This window comes from Lepidochelys olivacea, assembly GCF_965140295.1.
Source record: "Lepidochelys olivacea isolate rLepOli2 genome assembly, chromosome: 2".
NCBI lineage: Eukaryota > Metazoa > Chordata > Testudines > Cheloniidae > Lepidochelys > Lepidochelys olivacea.
In genome coordinates this window covers 27,959,526-27,978,746 of record NC_140412.1, presented here as the reverse complement: position 1 = coordinate 27,978,746, position 19,221 = coordinate 27,959,526, and the positions used below count along the sequence as shown (strand labels likewise).

Here is a 19,221-nt window from a genome sequence, read left to right as displayed (position 1 = left end):
CAGAGTTTAGTTGACTCTTTCAACAGAGGTTTTTCTTGCAGATAGTTAAGGTGTGGTCTGGATGCTTTGTATCTCACAATACCATATATATTACAATATTAACATGTTTGTACAATAGTTGATCTCATGCTTTGTATCTATCCTGGTCATGGTGGAGTTTATGGTCCTGTAGATGCAGTTTTTTAAGTCACCAAGTTATCACAATGATAAATCAGTGCAGACAGGAGATATATTAGTCACTCTGGTGCATGAATTACATTTAAACTGTGCAGCATAAAACGTATGTGCAGAAATGGCTAAGAACATACTGCCAGCTAATGAAAAATAGCCCTAGTTCACAACTATGGCATCACTAGAGAGCTACAATGACATATTAGAATACCTCTAATGCATCAGAGCTGTGAAATATAGCTCCCTTCAGATGTCAAGCTATATAAAAAATAACCCCATGATTTTTTAATTTTTTCACTTGCAGATGACATTTAGAGTGTTGGTACTTTTCATATTTGGTGGTTCTTCAGCCACATTCACCTTAGTTGTAGCTGAGGAAGAGGGAAGTGCTCATGAATGTTCTTAAGGCATTAAAGGTATGATCTAGCTAACCGCTGATGAGACATTTTCAAAGATTTTAAAGAACCAAAAGATCAGATAGGCACCTAACTGGGATTTTGAAAATCCTACTACATATACTTATCTGCAGTTTAGTTAACAAAATACCTTAAAAATCTTACCCTTACTGTTCTTTACTTCACTCAAAGTCTATGGGAGCTCAAGCCACGCAGCCTTGGCCCTACAAGCCAATCAAAGTCCATTTTCTCAGTAAAAATGGCTTCTAAAACTACAGAAAGATCATGGGTATTTTCTCCTTTTGAGAACCAGGGAACAAACAGGATAGCCACAAAAACTTTCAAAACTGCAAAAACAAACAACATTCTCTCTTGAGAAATCATCTAGGTAATCTCCCTTAGAGAAAGAAATGTAATGTAAACAATATACATGGACATAATGTATAAATATTTTACTTTGCTGTTAAACATACATTACATAGAGCAGGAAAACAATGAGAAGGCTCTAGTAGCATTTTGACACACAGATGACATCACAAACCTCTTACATTACATTCTCCTTGTTACCGTATTTTCATTCACTTCCTCAATATCTGTATAGTCTTGTAGTTCACTTAAGTGCTATGTCTCTCATATATGGCACATACTGTACACACACAGAGAGAGACTATATACATATAAACTTATGTACATGCTCTGGATATGCACATTCACACATATGCTTACATGCATAAGTACCCAGACATAATAAAAATACAAATTCCTGCCAATGGAGGTGAGGCTTTTCTGATTAAATGTTCTGTGAGATTTCTCAAAGGGCACCTAAAATCCCTATGTTCTCCTCTCTTCATCTGGAAAATGTCATAAACATACCTGAGAATGAATGCATGGACTAATCTTTTATACACACCGTAGATTCACTCGGTCCTTTTTTTGTTTGACACTAACTTTATATGTTTTAATCAACTGAGTAAGTTTTTATTTCTTCCCAAGTATCTCTAACAAATCACAGAATTTACATGGTAGGGAGATAAAAGGCTAAGCAAGTTTCTCAAGGCTCATGCATAAAGCCCATAACAAAGCACAGCTGACCTACAGATACAGACAAAGAGATCAACCATGTGTTGAAAATAAACTGTTTCAATAAATTCTATCATCCTGGAGGACAAGGGGAATAGCATGCTGATGATTTTTAAGGCGTGAGAATGACACTGTCATTTCCCTAGTCCAGTGTTACAACCATGTTGTTTATACAGTTCCAACCTCATTACCATATACTGTTCTCACCATCTTGACCTAACATGACTGGTTTCAAAACCGTTTGTTCATGTCAGAAGTGCGATCACGCCTGAGTAAGCCAAAGCTGTCATTGTAAAATAGTGGATCTAATATAAGGAAATAGATGTCTATTAAACATATACAATTTCAGTAATTAGTAATAATAATTTCAACTTCTATTGTACCTCATATCCCAGGCTCTCAAAGCACTTTATTAACATTAATTATGTCCATACCCCTGGTAATAAAATGAGCAAACTATGGCTAAGAGGGGTTATGTCATTTGCCCCAAATCATCCAGCTTAGTCAAAGCCAGAGACTGGAACAGAATCCAGTAGTCCTGATTCCCTCCTGCTCTAACCACTAGACAACATTCCCATTCCTATGCAACTTAATTATTTTTATAATAAACAGGTAATCAGTTGGTATAACCTATATCCCTTTCCTATTCACTCTAAATCATGCTGCAATCACATGGCTAAACAAACTACAATGTAAGGAAAAGAACAGGCTGAAAGTTCACATAAATGTTAATGTACACACACAGAAACATATCTGGGCAAATAGAAGATCATCACAAATTCTTATATTTTATAAGCCATAGTACAAATTTCAAAGCATTGTAAATGTGGGATTGTCAGATGATTGAAGAACATTTTGTAGTGTGATGTGCTCTGTAAGTGGCTTCTGCAGCACTATCTTTAAAAAAAATGCCGGTGCAAAATGTGAAACAAATCAATATACACGCACATATTTCACATTATGTTCAGCAAATATTAAGATCCAATGATCGAAAAATGCAGGGTCCCACTGTCTTCAGTGACATGGGAAAAATTACTGCAAACACCACCAGGTGTATAGTGTAGGTCAAGGGCTAATGTCCCACAGCATAACGAAGAAATTGTGCAGCCACAAACTCTGCATGTCAAATGAGGTTTATGCTTCAAACAGAGGCTGGGAAGTGTTTAGCAAAAGTAATCATACTCACTGCATCTAATCTCCCCACAGCCCTAATGCTTTAGTTCATTAGCACTCACCATCTAAGTTACCTTCCCTCTTTTGCCAGATTCTTACTTCTGCACATTACAAAAGTTCATTTCTTATCAGTAAAACTTGCAACACATTTATTCCTATTTGAATACTGCCACTGCTAAATTTGGAATAACTGTCTTGCAATAGTACTCTGAGCAGCTCCAATACAAACTGTAAAATGATAATCAACTGGCCTTTTGGCCTACTTTTTATTTATTTATTTTACACAGGTGTCTTTCTTTTGAATGAGCTGCACTAAGAATAACTAGTCTCAGAAATATCACAGTACAACAACAGTAGGGGATTACTTATATTATATTAGCAGATAAAGGCATCACTCACACATCTCATAACTCTTTATTTTATGACTCAAAACACAGGAACTTCTTTGAGACGTTCATTCTGTATGCAGTATACGGGACAAACTGTGCATTTCCATATTTCTTATCCTCAAACACAAACAGCATTTTATTCCCTATATTCCTCACATCCTAACCTTTGGCAAATCAATAGCCCAATTGCTATAGCACGAGAAAAAAAAAACATTGTTATTGTCTTAATAAGTTAAAATACCACAATTTAATCATTATTTTTATAGGAAAATAGCTCATAATATATTTATTGTAAACATTTTGTATTATTTGTTCCAAAAGGACTAGTGAAATCACTGGCAAATAAGGTGCTACTCACCATGTGTAAGGGCAATAGAATCAGGGCCCAGGTGAGTATTAGTAAGTAGTTAAATATGTTGAGCACTGATGCAGAATATACTTTATTACCTATATATTATTAGAATATATATTTGAGTATTTATTATTTGTTGCACGTATATCTCATATTTGATCCGCAGAAATCAAAATGTTTATAAATAACAATTAATTATGACACAATCTAAATACTACGGACAAACACCATCAATTTAACACTGTGGTTAGATAGGGAAGTATTATTACCCCTTTTCACAGATGTGGAAACTGATGAAGAGAGAGGTTAAGATATGAAATTTCAGGAATGTCTGTTAATTTTGGGCACAAAACCAGAGACAATCAGGGCCTGATTTGCAGAGGTAAGGAGCACCCACAACTTCAGGAAGCAGTTCCTCCTCTATGTAAACTGTCTTAGCTCCACTAGAGTCAATGGAGTGATGACAATTTACACCAGCTGAGGATCAATCCGCAAGTGAAGCCAAAAGCATTTATAGGTGCTTAGCAGCTCTGAAGATCAGACCCTACGTGTCTCCAGCTGTGCAGCATAAAACAGACAGGTAACATACAAAAATGGAGGCTCTTACAATTAGCAGCAACTTGCAAAACTGGAAGCGACTTTCCCAAGATCAGAAAGTGAATTAGTGGCACTTCTGGGACTAGAACCAAGGAATCTGAATTCCCCAGTCAGCTCTAAAAAACAAGAGCTGTCTTTGTATTGAGAATGTATTCCTGTCCCCTGCCTCTATCCTTTCTGGTAAAAAGGAAACATTTTCTTGCAGCCCTTTAAAAAATAGTTTCTGTTAACAATTATTAAGACCTTTTTGATTACTGGTACTCATACATTTGAACAACAGAAAGTTTTTTTGCAATTACTGCCATTTTGTAAGAGAAGCTGTAATTATCAAATATTTTAAGAATTAAAGAGCATTATTTTCCAAATACTTTATGGCTATTAATAGTCATCACTGAATTACTATCGGTATTTTTGTAAACCGAAAGATCATAATAATCAGATTGAAAACAGACTCTGATCAACTTAACACAACCCCTTAATGCAGTGCAATCAATAATAATGGCAGTACAAACAACTAGTAAAGACATCCGACCACATTTGAGACAGAAAAATATTTTTGTCTTTTTAAATTAGAATCTCACTTTCCTCTATCAGCAGATGGCAAGTAAAGTGCTTTTTGAATCCATATGGCTACATCCGATAGACAGTGTATTACAAAGTCTGAAATTAGATTAAAGCTGTTTGATATTGGCCAGACTGTAGAGGAAAGTATGATAAAGTTGGTCTTTCCATAATGAATACTTCCAACAGCCCATAGTCAGGGCTACCCATTCAGAGTCATTCAATCACAAATGGAACTTTTGGGACAGATCCAACCCTAGGGCATTCCCTGCCAGCGTATCAACTTGGAGCTTCATTAATTATTCTGTTCACTTTTGTTTTGATCTGCTCTAACACTTCTCCTTACTCCTGGTGAAAGTTTGTTAAATGGTACTGATAGAAGAAATCAGTACCTACACTTTGGGTAAGAAAATTCCCATGTCATGTACAGACTACATGCATGATGATAATCATTAATTAAGACAAACTTTAATGAGGGTTTACCAAGTTTTGATTAATCTCTCCCTCTCAGGAGACTCCCATTTCTGTCTTAGTTATATATCCATTGAGCAAATGGCTGCTAAGTAAAATGGGTTGAAAAACCTGAACAACTTTAGGGAGTTGTCAAAAATGTCTTCTGTCAAAAACTCAAAATAAAGAAAATTTCAACCAGCTCTGCTACTGAGACATGAGTTCCACAGAAGAATGACAAAAATATATAAAAAGAAGAGAGGTGTAAATAAGAAAGAACAGGGAGAAAACCCAACCACAATGAATAATTAGAGAATCCCAAGATGAAGGGGTCCCAGTAAACCAAAAGAAATGTCCTCTTTCTTTGCAACTTTTACAGGAAGGCAGAGGGGGCAGCAGATTTCTACATTACTGATGGAAGCAGTACACAGAGGGAATTTGGAGACAGCACACATTCACAGGCAAAGCATGGAACTGGAAATATTTGCTGAGCTCTTCCTGTAACTCTCAAAGCGCTGGGCATCACTCCTGAACTCACTCCGGATGGGTGGATGGATATGCTTGTGAGAGAGTTAATTTCCTAATGCTTTCAAAATCCAAACTCCCTATCAACGAGCTATGATATAGTAACAGATAAGACATTTTTTAACCTTGTGCATTTAAAAGTGCTCTCTCTTTATAGCCGTGAGATGGCTAAGGAAGTAGAGCCTGAATACTCTTGTGGTTCATCCATCCTAACTAGAGTAGCAGGAAGAAGGCCTTCAAGTATCTGTAACTATGACTAAGGGCTTGTCTACACTTACATGTTATAGCGCTCTAATTTGCTGGCTCAGGGGTATGAAAAATCACCCCCCTGAACAAGCAAGTCTGAGTGCTTAAAAGTGCTAGTGTAGACAGGCTCCAAGCACTGGGAGCCGAGCTCCCAGCACTTGGAACTAACCCCCTCATGGAGGTGGATTACCAGGAGCGCCGGGAGACCGCTCTCCCAGCTTTCGCGTGCGACCACACTCGCACTTCAAAGTGCTGCTGGGGGAGCGTTCCCACGACAGTGCTTTGAAGTTTCCAGTGTAGCCATGCCCTAAGCCTTCATACTGAGATGCCTATTCACAAATTTAAAATCTGTATTTGAGAAAATAATCTAGAGGTCTATCCCAAAGCTGGCCACAAGGGCCAGGAAGTCTAATGAAATACCTACTGCAGAAACTTGAGACATCCAGAAGCAAAAAGTCCAAGATCTGTACTGACTGAATCTGGGTCTCATGTCAGATAGTGTAATTTAGTCGTTTACTGGACCGTCAAGCCAGAACAGGCCAGGCCGAAGGATCAAGCTTAACAAACTCTAATTATCTCCTCTATCTTGCAAACGGAGTTTCTAAATCAAATCTGATCTGACAGTTGTTATGGATATCCATTGCAAGGACCTCTACCCTTCAACAGTTTAGTTAGCTATTAGAAGGCAAGGACAAATTGATTAAGTGAAGATTAAGTTTACCATCCTTTAGGCATAAAAGGAACTATTTAAAAACCAACCCAGATTTAAGACTTCTACTATACAAGAAGTAATTTTCAGTAATGGAAAAATCAGTACACTCAGAACATACTCTTTGCTTTTAAAATGATTAATATTGGTCCTATAAAACATCTTGCTAAATAACTGCAGAAGTTTCTGTGATCAGTGGAAAAGCTTTTTAATTTTTTTAATTAAAAAAATTCTACTGACTTTTCTTATTTTGGTTCTTATTTTAAAACCAGTAAACAGACTAGTAAAAAACAGAAAATATACATGTGTAAGTGCCAAGTTGTTTACAAGAACCAGAAGCCTTGAAGCCTAAAAGATTTTAATCAAGATTTCCATTAACTCCTTCTCTCCACTGACCCAGTATCCCAGAGTTTATAAGAATTTAAACAAAAGAAAAATCTTTATAATTATTTGTCCAGTCCAGTAAGATATAAAATAATTTTAGTAATTCACTACCAGGTGACACACTACAAACAATGTACACACACACAGATTGTCTCTCTTCATTATCAGCTGCAAAGTGAAATGTCAAAATGACCCTCACCGTTTACTATGTTAATTGAATTCAGAAGAATCATAGAATCATAGAAGATTAGGGTTGGAAGAGACCTCAGGACGCCATCTAGTCCAACCTGCTGCTCAAAGCAGAACCGAAACCAACTACATCATCCCAGCCAGGCCTTTGTAAAAGCCTCTAAGGATGGAGATTCCTCCCTAGGTAACCCTAGTGCTTTCCTTAAAAAAAAACAGATTGACTGAACCTAGTTTCACAATGCAAGCTTTTCAATACTTCTAGTTCCAAGTCAAATTTGGGGTTATGAGAGTATCCACCTTCAAGTATTGAAGAAACACATAATGTATACCAGAGGGTATATTTCTCCCCTTACAATTAAGGGCCTAACACCAGGAACATTAAAGGCAGTTAATGTACATGCATACATCAGGAAAAGAAACCCATTAATATTTAGAGATGTTATTCTCCAAATGTCTTATAAAGGCTATAATAGTGGTATATTAAGTCTCTCTTTGATTTGAATGTTTTTACCTCGCACTATGTGCCTTACAGCCATTTAGTCATGTACAGACTGGAGCGGTGAGAGCTTTGAAGTGCCCAGTTCCAGTGAACTTTCTAAGCTTTTCTATGAAGTCTGAAGAGGTTTGTGTGTTATTTACAGTAATTTCAGAACAAGCTCAGAGATTTATCCCACCACAAAGAGATACAATTTCTTCATAAAAGCAGGCGATATTCAATTGAACAAGGTCTCCATTTTGGGGGGATTTTTTAAAATACTTTGGCATTGTGACTACATCATACTTAAAATACACTGCACATGAACAATGATGCACCTAATTTTGGAAAAAATATATACAAAAGATGTAAGATATTTTTGTGTGGATGAGTTTTATTCCTCTGCAACCAGTAAATACAGTTCAAATGATTCACAGATTTAATTCTTATAATCATAGTGAAACAGCTGTGATCAGGCTCTATTTGTGGCATCTGAAGAAATTTGCACCCCACCTACTAAAAATTAGTTGTAAGCATCCAAAGATCTCATTTGAACATCTGATTGAACAAAACATGCAGGCATCGTTCCATGCCAAAAAAAGAGGAATTAGACCTAAAATATGCCTTTTTCTCACGAGAAATTGTAGGCTCCCAGAATAACATGTGAATTAAAACCCATCTCCAGCTTGTTTGCATCTCTCCTAGTCCCCATTCATAACAAAATCCTTGACAACTGCTCTGATTATTTCTTTTATTAGTATTTATTATTATTTAAGCACAAATTTCAGATCATAAAGTTCTTCCAAGAAGAAACAGCATGTGGTACAATCCATGTTAAAATGTACTGAGTGGAATTTTACTCGTAGCAAGTGCTGAAGGCAACTGACATGATTAAAGACTACAGAATAACCAATTGTTAAAGACTTCTTCCCATATGTGAAAGTAGGTAGTTTGCACCTCGGGAGTGCACAAGCCGAAATGAGGTCAAAAGTCAAATGAGAAATACGAACCTCCTGCTCCATGTGCAGATCTCTCTGTTCAGGATTACAAAGAGGATAGACATATTTACAAAGCGAGTATAAAATTTAGACATGCAACCTAAATTTTTTTTCCCTTTAACGTGTACTCCAGAAATTAAGGTATGATCCAACTTCCATTGAAGTCAACAGCAACGTTTTCATTCACTTCAGTGGGAGATAGATCAGGTCCTTCATGCACAATATGTCATCACAGCATTTGTTAATTCTGAAAACAGAAGCAACGTGACATGCTTACTCACATTGAATAGCCTCTTGCTGACCTCAGTGAGACCACTCATAGAGTAAGGTGCTATTCCATATAAGTGAAAGTTTCAGAATCTTACCCTATAGTGTTTCCATCTTACATGAAGCATTCTCCTCAGATTTTTTTCAAATATATAATTTTTTTAGAATGTATATAACAGCCTATATATTTGTGATAAGTAAAATAGACCAGAATTCATGTTATTCTACTTAAATGTGTGCTGTGGAATTAAAGCTAATATATAGAATTTGCACCATAAAAAATTAGGGTTGGTCAAAATAGTAAAAACTATTTGGATGGAATTATTTTTTAAAGAAGTTCTCTCAAAAAAGCATCTCAAGAAAACAATTCTAATTTTCAATGAAAAAATGTATGCTCAAAATCTGAAAAATTGTTGGGTTTTGCTTAAAAACAGAGATTGTTTTCTGGGATATGTTGCCACAGTGCCTCATGGGAGCTGTAATTCAGTTGCTTCACCTCTCCATTATACTCTATGTACTGGGCTCCCCAGTTGCGCTGTATCTCCCATGATGCATCTGGACCATAGAACTCCCATGATACATCGTAACCACGGAACTCCCATGATGCACTGCCTCACATTAACAACTGTGGGGAACACTGTATGCATCATGGGAGATGTAGTCAAACCAAGGAGCCCAGCCTATAGGAGAATGGGAGCATGAGGCATTTGAACTACTATTTCCTATGAGGCACAGCAGAGGCATTCCCTAATCACAATATTTCAGTTTGGGGAAAATATATTTCAGTTTTCAATTTTTCACTGAAATTTTCTGCAGGAAAAAAAGAAGTCCGACATATCCAATCAAAATATTAGCTTTCACATTCCATGTAATTTCTTTCGGGAGCGAGGGGGGCGTCTCTGTGCAGGGAGCATGGTCTTTTTTTGTCCCCTTTTACGGTAGTATCTGTGCACCTCACAATCATTAGTGTATTTACATTCACAACACCCACATGAGGTAGGGAAGTGCTATTATTCTCATTTTATAGATAGGAAACTGAGTTACAGAGAGACTAAAGGACTTGGCCAAGATCTCACAGGGAGTTTGCATCAGAACAAAAAATTGAACCCCAGGTCTCCCAAGTCCCAAGCTAATATTCTGATTACTTGCCTATCCTTCCTCTCCATGAGAAAAGGGCACTTGCATGAACTGGGCAATCACACAGGGTGCAACTGCTACACTCCACAGTGGGTCTGCATCCTCTGCATGACAGAGAGCACTATCCCCTAGACAGAATGTGTCCTGCTACTTCCCTTTGGGCAGCATTGCTCTCCACCAAAGCAGTATCATGCATTTAAAAATATTCGCCATCCTGTGTAGGTTTGTTTGCACTGGGGCAATGCGGAGATGCACAACTTCAGCAAGAGCTACAGGGAAGCTTAATCATCAGGCCACACTGCTAGCTCTAGCATCTCCTGCAGTGGACTTGTGTGACCATGGTCCCCATCACACCGCCTCCCTTTGGAAACCAGCTGCTGTGCAGGACGCAAAAAGAAGGCTCTTTGTTCCCTCTACAGTACTGCACACTCATCCAGTAGCCAGGCACAATCTTGCTCTGGGATTTCAATTCAACTTTAAATAAATGTCAAATCTCGAATATAATACACTACCTATACATACACATATCACTTTTTTAAAATTATAGAGGCAGGACAGTGAAACATATACTGGCAATCTATGAGACGTTTAAAATACTCAGGACACTTCTCAAAGGAACAAGTAGCAAAACATCAAAAGAACTATTCAATCGTTATAAGCATGTATTTTAGAAAGAGAATTCAGTACAAGACATAAATGAAATATAGCAGATGTGAAGCTCTCCACTATATCAACTGTGCTACAATACAGATCTTAAAATAAGGATCATTAGACCACATTAAAAGTAGCTACATGCATATATCTATTTTGATCAGTTCTTAGGTAACAAAGGAAGTTTCTCAGCACCTGCTGTGTGTATATTTATATCTATATATTTTATATAGATATACTTACATTTCTTCTGTTTCTGCACATATCTGTGCACACACCAAAACTATTTCCCATAGTGGGCATTTTTTAACTGGAAACATTCATCTCTGGATAAAATAGCTATGAGATATCAACAGAACATGAGTGTTCACTATTTATTTACAAATTTGTTTTTAAATCTTTACTACTTTGAAACTCATTTAGATATGTACAGCATCTGGATTCCTTCAGATTAATTAAAATTATGGCTATGCATTCCTAGTCCAATAGATTAAGCACTTGTTTGCAGCCTATCACAATATCCCTCCTCTAAAATGTATATTTAGTCTTTCTTTTAATTACCAAAAGTTAATGTACAAAGGATATCTGAAATTCAACACAAAGAACAACTGCACTTCCATATGTTACATGTATATTCATGCCACTTTTCCACCGTTCAACACCATTCCACTTCAGGCAAAAACAAAATTAGGGAAAATCCTTGCCTGCATTCATCTATGAAATTTAATTTTCCATTGAAAAAATCTACAAATTAGTGATAAATTCAGCCCTCGGACATGGTGTGCTGTTCCTGTTGAATTCAATTTGGCAGAATTTGGTCCTTAGTTTGAATGTAAAATACAAACTTTCATTCCACTGGAAATGTATAATCTAATGCTAAACACTGATGAACCTAAAAATAAATTATTACAATGTGCTTATTTTACTTCTCAAAACTTTTGATAAGTTTAATAGTTGATAAAATTAGTCTGAATAGTGCAAACGTCTTACTTTCAAATTTAAAGAGCTCTTGCCATTGAAAAATCTAGGAATTATATAGTTTACATTACACTCAGTTTTGTTTATGTGTGCGGTGCTCACAGCTGTATTTATTTGGTACTGTCACAGTGTTTTATTTAAAACAATAATTAGGCTATAGTTATAACTAATACTATAAGAGAGTAGCACAAGTTAAAAGTAAAAATTTAGTAATCCATTTGAAGCCTGGATAAAAGATGTTGCTTTGATGTTAGGTCTGTTCCTGAAACCCTACTTATTGTGAATAATCTTAACTCATATGATTAGTCCTACTGAAATCAATGGTACTACTCTTAGAAGTAAGGTTTGCAGGGTTGGGCCCTTTGTCAATAAATAAATAAAAAAGACAGTTAAAAAGAGAACAGAGGCAGATCTCCAGCTGGTGAAAACTGTCAATGTTCTACTGAAGTTAATGGAGATATAAGAATTATACCAGCCGACGACCTGCTCCCTGGGAATCAGATGAACGTAACAATAGCAATACATGTTACAAAAGATGTTGATCTGATCAGAAAAGATAGCACTAAGTAATCAGAGACATGTAAGCAAAGTTATTATTCATCATATTTCCTTCCTAATATCTATGCACATATTTTACAAAATTACATAATTACCATAAAATCCCATTCACTTCAAAATCCATATGATATTAATGACAATTCTTTCTCACAAGTTCAAATAATGAGACCATGAGTCAACCAGTATTACTTTAGAAACCAGTATGCATAATATTTTGCTTCTTCTTACTGAAGAAATTATGTTGATGAGCTAACTATCAAACCACTGAGAATAAGAGAGCAGTTCTGATTTCTGAACTAATGATGGGAATATAAAGGTTCAATTAACTATATGTGATTCTGAATTTCAATCCATATCAGCCATTTGTTTCATTATAGAATGTAGGATAGCTTTTGTCTTTGTTATTGACTCAACAAGCCAAATAATGCAGCTCATCTTAAATTGAGAATCTGGTTTTCTCTGCTAGAATCATTTTGCTATTGATCGTAGCAACTTCTGTATACACTGTTGCTTACTAAAAAGCCAGGGGGCTTGTAACTTAATGCTTCTTGATCTTTGTTCTGCAGACTGATTCACCTTTTCTCAGCGTTTTTGATGCAAATATCCACCCACTGTATTATTACAGTGCCACACCTAAATAATGATTTTACTGTCTAATACAGTTCTACTCATTCCCTGCCCCCAGTGACAGAAATGTACACAACTATGGGTGGGTATATATCCAAAAGGTGGGGCCCTCTTTCCATGTGACAACCCATCCCCACTCGACTATGCTTAAATTCAATTCTCATGAACCAGAAACATCTATTTAACTGGGCAGGTTAACATTTTTTTCAAGTTATATTCTAGTCCTATTTGATCACTGTGTCATGATGAGTAATGCAAAACATTTAATTTTCTTGTGGGTTTGTTCCAGTAGTTACTAAAAGGAGCCAAACACATGTTTGTTTCTAAGCTATTTCAAAGCTTTATAAAATTAGTTTAACTTCACTTTGTAGCCCATTCAGCAACAAGGGAATTTTACCATTCTCCGGTTTTGTGCAGGAAATCAAGGTTTCAAAACTTTTTCTAATCAAGTCCTTATCTTTACTCTGACGCTTCACTTGTCAGATGATCATTTAAATTTACCAGGTTCTATTTATACTTAAAAATTAACTCCCTGCCACCTCAAGCTCTGAACTGTAGAAACAGGTGCTTTTAACAAAACCGGAAGAGCTTAGCAGTTCTTTGACCCAACACAGCAATGTGCATTAGTAAAACATAGTGCCTGCTGAGTTTCCCTGAGTTAATTAGAGGACTCATATGGCAATGAATGGCCTTGACTATAAATACTTCCTGAAAGATCCCTAACGGAGTCAGAGGAAATGGGGAAAAAATGAGACACAGCTAAAGAGAAACTATTTCCGTTGTTTCTTCTTTAGAGGGCTACTTTTTAAAGGAAGTGGGGACAAGGGTACAGTGTCCAAGAAATCTACCAACTAAAGCAAAAAATGGAACAATTATACTCTTCCCAAATTTAATTCGACAAATCAGCATAAGAATACTCCTGCTTAAAAAAAAGTTATTCATTGCATTGCAGTCCCCAGTGATTATGTACATCTGTTAATACTACCAAGACTTTTAAGAACACATTTTGTGTATTCTCACATGCACGGTTTGCTCCTCTGTTAAAGTCAGCAGCAAATCTTCTACTGACTTCAGTGCAAGCAGGATTCACTTCTGAGATATGCTGTCCTTCTAGAGCCAACAATCTGACGTTTATACACAGGGAAAATATTTTCAAAAGCACACAGGGGAGTGAGGAATTTCCACTGAGTTTCAGAAGCTGTTGGGCACATAACCCTTTGAAAGTCTCCTTAACAGTTAAACGGGGATCAATAATTCGAAATACAGTATAAACTATCCAGTGATCCACACTGTAGGGAAAATTATGTATGCTATTTACTACATTGTTACTTTTAAGGTCAGAACTAAGTGAAAATTGTATCTTTTTTTCTTTCAAACTTTGAAAACAAATCAACCTGCTCTTCACCCTGTTAAGAAAAAGGGGAAGGGGTGGAATCATGATTGGCCCAGCAGAAATTCAAAATTTAAAAAATTAACCATCTCTAGATAGTTATATACAGAACAGTATATGGAACATTTGGAATGTAAATATCACAGGCTGAACAATAACCAACTATTCTTGAGGTAAATTGAATCAACCTAGAAATGCAATGCTTTCTTGTAGCATGTGTTGCTAAGTGCCCTCAGTTCCATGGAAAAGTTGAGTGTGTTCAGCCCCTCACAGGATTAGGCCTCAAAAGAAAACATCTATAGCAAATTTTAACATAATTTTAGTCAAGACTTAAATATTGCTGTCCAAGATCTCCATTTATTACAATTTGCTCCTCTGACTATCTCTCATATTACATATGTTTTATATGAAATTACTGCAAATGGGCCATAAAATGTACAACACTTTCAGAAATGGACGACATTAGAACACATTGTGGTCAGTGATCTTATGCATGCATGTGAAAGTGTTGCAGTAACATCCACATATCCCCCTGTGCACAGATACCATTATATGCAAAATAGGTCTGTGTGTAAATTCCCAGGATCACGCTGCACCTCTGTGTGTCTACACTGTGGAAAACTTGGTACTGCAGCATCAAAACATAATAGAAGAGGACACTTCATTTAAAATCAGTTTAGGAAAGAGTTCCTACTGTCCAGAATCAGAGTTATCAACGCACTAAACAATGCTGCTTGGTTGATCTTCTGCTGGCTGCCAATGTTCCCTCCCCTACAAAAGGAACATTTTTGCATCTCAATAGACTTCTCCAGTATCAACAAATCTTTAAACTATAAATTCAGTTACTCTAAGGAAGAGAGGGTTAACATCTACAGTGTTCCATGCTGAGGAATTTTTTATTTATTTATTTGTATTCCCATTTACAAAACATACAGATAGCCTGTAAATACAGTTACTGGAAACGTTTTAATAAAAAAAATAAAAATTAAAGCTACACCGAGAAGTGTAACAAATCTCTGAGAAAGATTCACTCACACATGAACAGTCTGAAAACTCTCTCTAATTGTCTGGGGGGCAGGAGGTCTGCCCACTATCTATACGTGTTTGCACGTGCATTGTACAAACCATCATTGTTACAATATCTCAGTCTCCTGAAAGGATCCAATCAATTTGGTGTTTCAACCACTGAAAATAAATGAAATCCTACCCAACCTTCTCCCCTGAAGAATCTACTGAATGACACATTGTGGGGGGCAGGTGGCCATCACAGGTAGAATGAGAGCAACAAAGCAGCATATAGGCATGTTATAAAACATGAAACCTTACAAATGTATTGTACTTATGAGACAATTTTGTTGACAAATTATAGTATATAAAATTTTCCACCTTTTTTCAATCGATTTTTTATTATTTTTGACATTATAACCACATGTCAACCATCAGAGATACACTGTAAAACAAACACCTAGAAAACTTGCTTGTGATATTATCCTCTATTTGTTTTACTGCTGTTGGATAAATACTATACCCCTTGCATTAGCTGATTCTACAACAAATTCTATTTATGTACAGTGTTATCTATAAGCATTCCCCCATCAGCTGTACTTAAAAAATTATGGGACTGTGTTTCCAAAGAGTACACTGAACACCATACAATACATAGCTCGCAACACAAACTTGCATTATGTAAATTTCTTCCCAGAAATAATCATTGCTATGTATATTCCACATGCATTTATACACACTTTTAAAACAATTAAATAAGCCAAATTCCTTGATCACTTAAACTTCATGCACCACAACTCAAAACAGAACAGAGAGGGAGTGAGCAATGGGAGTCACAAGGACAAAATTCTGCCACTGGTTTACCATGTGACCCTGGGCAGGTCTCTAAGCTTCTCAGCGACTCAATTACCTCATCTATAAAACGTGTGAATAACACTGCCAACCCAGTCTCAAAAGTGAACTCCAAAGATGAAAAGTGAAAACTATCATTATAACTGTTAAAATCATTTCAAAGCTTTCTTAGTAATTGGGAACCACTGGGGGGAACACAAAATTAGACACATGCCATTTCTCTCCTTTGATCACATCACATATTCAGTGCTTCCAATCGGTTCTCCCCAGATTAGAACAGTTTCGTTCATGTCCGTTTTTCAAAAACATGAAATGACAGTCTCTGTCATCTAAACAGAATAATACAAGTGTACAAGTGTAGTGTAAATTTTGCCTTTTTGTCAACAAGTGGCCCTAGCACACACAACTTTGAATTCAACTACTGATATAACTTCAGAGACTTGTACCAGCTGGAAGCACTGGTTGGGGCATGCCAGCTTTTAGTACCTAAATCATCGCTTCACATTACAGACGTACATTTTCTTTTCCTTAAGAGGACAATCAGGTGAGTTATGTTCAAACAATAAAGAGCATTCTTTTTTTTTAATTCACTCTGGATACAATCAGTGTTGACTAGAAAAACTTTAGCTGTTTGGAAATGAAGAGTAAGCAGCAGAATTAATCTAAAGAACTCTTCTGCTTAGATCAATTGATGTTCTAATCCTTCAGAATGTTAGCAGCAAAGATGCCTTTGGGTGAAATTCTAGCCCCGCAGAAGTCAAAGTTTTGTTTTTGACTTTAACAGAGCCAGGGTTTCACTGTACAATTCCGCACACAGGGAACTGAATCAGGAACGTTGGGGGTTCTTTTCGCACTGACCCGATTCAACTCTGAATCTGAATTAGCACTAAACCCTCACGTTACATTCGTCCCCAGAACTCCCAAAATGAAGGCTAAAGTCTCACTATTTCCTTCTTCCCTCAATAGTTATGAAACATAGGTATGTCTTATGATGTGTATGAACTCTGTCCAGCATGTTCCAGGAGTCCACTGACATAGTGTCCGACTAAAAAGATGACTAGTTGACATAAGCCCCCTCTCCAATCTTCACAGAAGAAAAATGGAAACGTGAAAATAAAAAGAAATGGTGGCTGAGGGAAAGACATGTTCAATTAGGTTCTGCGTCTAGTGGAGTTCAACTATTGTTGGCCAGAACTGTTTTTAAAGGTAATTCTTCCCTGAAAGGTGCCAACATAGTTTCCCTAATCAGTGCAGACTAAGCCTAATCTTTTACCACAATCATTTTACAAACTATGTAAAGCAGAAATTGGGATGTAGGCTAAAATCTTAAAAAGCGGGTACCTAAACCTAACAACTGAATCCATATTTATGCACCTAAATAAGCAGACTGCTTGTTCAGAAGACAATGATTTCAGAAGTCAATGGGAATGGCAGGAATTCAGCACCTCTGAAAAGAAATCCATTGAAATCCATTGAAAACCTAAACATATTAGCACCTTTCCATGAAGAACCTTTAAATATATATTTATATTTGAATTTCTTGTTGCGCCAACCATAAAAATTGGCCAGCATAATCTTTCCTCCTCTGCCTTCTCCGGGGTAAAAAAATAAGGTAAATAAAAAAACTAAAGTGGTACTATATTAAGTTTTCAGGCGCAGCCAGAGGAGTATCAGTGGGCTTCACAGCGCTAATGCAGCACGTTATCAGATTCCTTTGCATGTTGTTTTTTTTTAAATAGACAATGAGGTTTAGCCTGTGCAAAACAAATAAAATTTAGTCTCAACTGGCTAGCCTCCCAGGGTAAAAGTGGTTCCTGTGGAGATAGCCAACAAAAGGTATATGCATGGCTAAGTCCCACTAAACAGAGCTTAAGTGGGATATAAGTGTCAGATATATATATATATATAAGTGGGATATAAGAGCTTAAGTGGGATATTTACCTTCTGTCAGGGTAAATTTCACCTCTAATCAGGATTTTTTTAAAAAAATACTGATAAACAGAGGAGAAAAGAAACTCATGTACTATATATGAAGCTCCCACACACAATTGTCCCAAACCCAGATCTGCGCACAGAAAGCCTTTCATGCACTATTGAAATGATTAAACTGAGAGATGACGCCAGTGACATTTCACGGCTTTATACAAAACATAACACTTTGGTTCTATTCAGATGCATGAAGCTCTTAAATTATAAATAAATGATTTTGAGAATTAGCACAATTCTCAAGTTTTAGACTCTACTAACTTAAAAGGGCTCAAAAGATTTTATATATATATAATAGAAAACTACTGCAAAATACATTTGCATTCTCTTTACTCTTCTGACATTCATATTGTACTGGATTTATGATTCTTAATGTCCTTAAAGAGAGAATAAAGAAAAGTAGCTAATCATTATTTCCATTCTCAAGACCAGCTGAGTTTCAAAATCCCCTTTGTATGCAAACTGAAAGCAACTGCAGCAACTTTCTAGGAGTTCAGATGAGATATGACACCTAGTGAAAACCCAGTGCTGACTCAGAGAGAAAGACAGTTATTTTCCCAGGCCACTAACCTCCCCCCTCAGCATTAGTGAGTTATCTGAAACTCAAACTTCCTTCACAGGGAAAAGCACATACAGTAAAAGAGTGAAGGGAAGCCTTTTGTATGCACAGGTGCGACATGTTCCGAGAGAGCACTAGTGCAGTTTTGTTTTGAGGATAGAATGAGAATGTACAGTAAGATACAGAATTTCTGTCTCTTTTGACATTTCCTCAGTTCCTTTTTTTTCTTCTTCTTCTTCGACAAGCCAACCAGACAAATGTCTAAGTTACATGTTTTAATTCCCCCTCCCCAATTACATTTCTTTATTAATATTTGACTCATATTTCACATTTTAGCTGTTTAATACTATGATATCTCACTTCAGTTTGTGCTGTCACCCCATCTCAAAATTTAAGAGGTGATTAGACGTGTTAATATAACAGATGTGCAGCCTTCTGGGATTCTGAACCTTTCTTCGCCAAATATATCAGATTCTTGCATAATCAGCAGGAATGATTAACCAAAATTCAGTCAGAG

The 19,221-nt window shown here is 36.5% G+C and overlaps 1 protein-coding gene across 3 annotated transcripts in view; it reads right to left on the bottom strand.

Annotated features, from left to right (window-relative positions):
- TRPS1 (transcriptional repressor GATA binding 1) overlaps positions 1-19,221 on the bottom strand; it is a 264,038-nt gene that overhangs the window by 169,401 nt on the left and 75,416 nt on the right. The window lies entirely within an intron of this gene.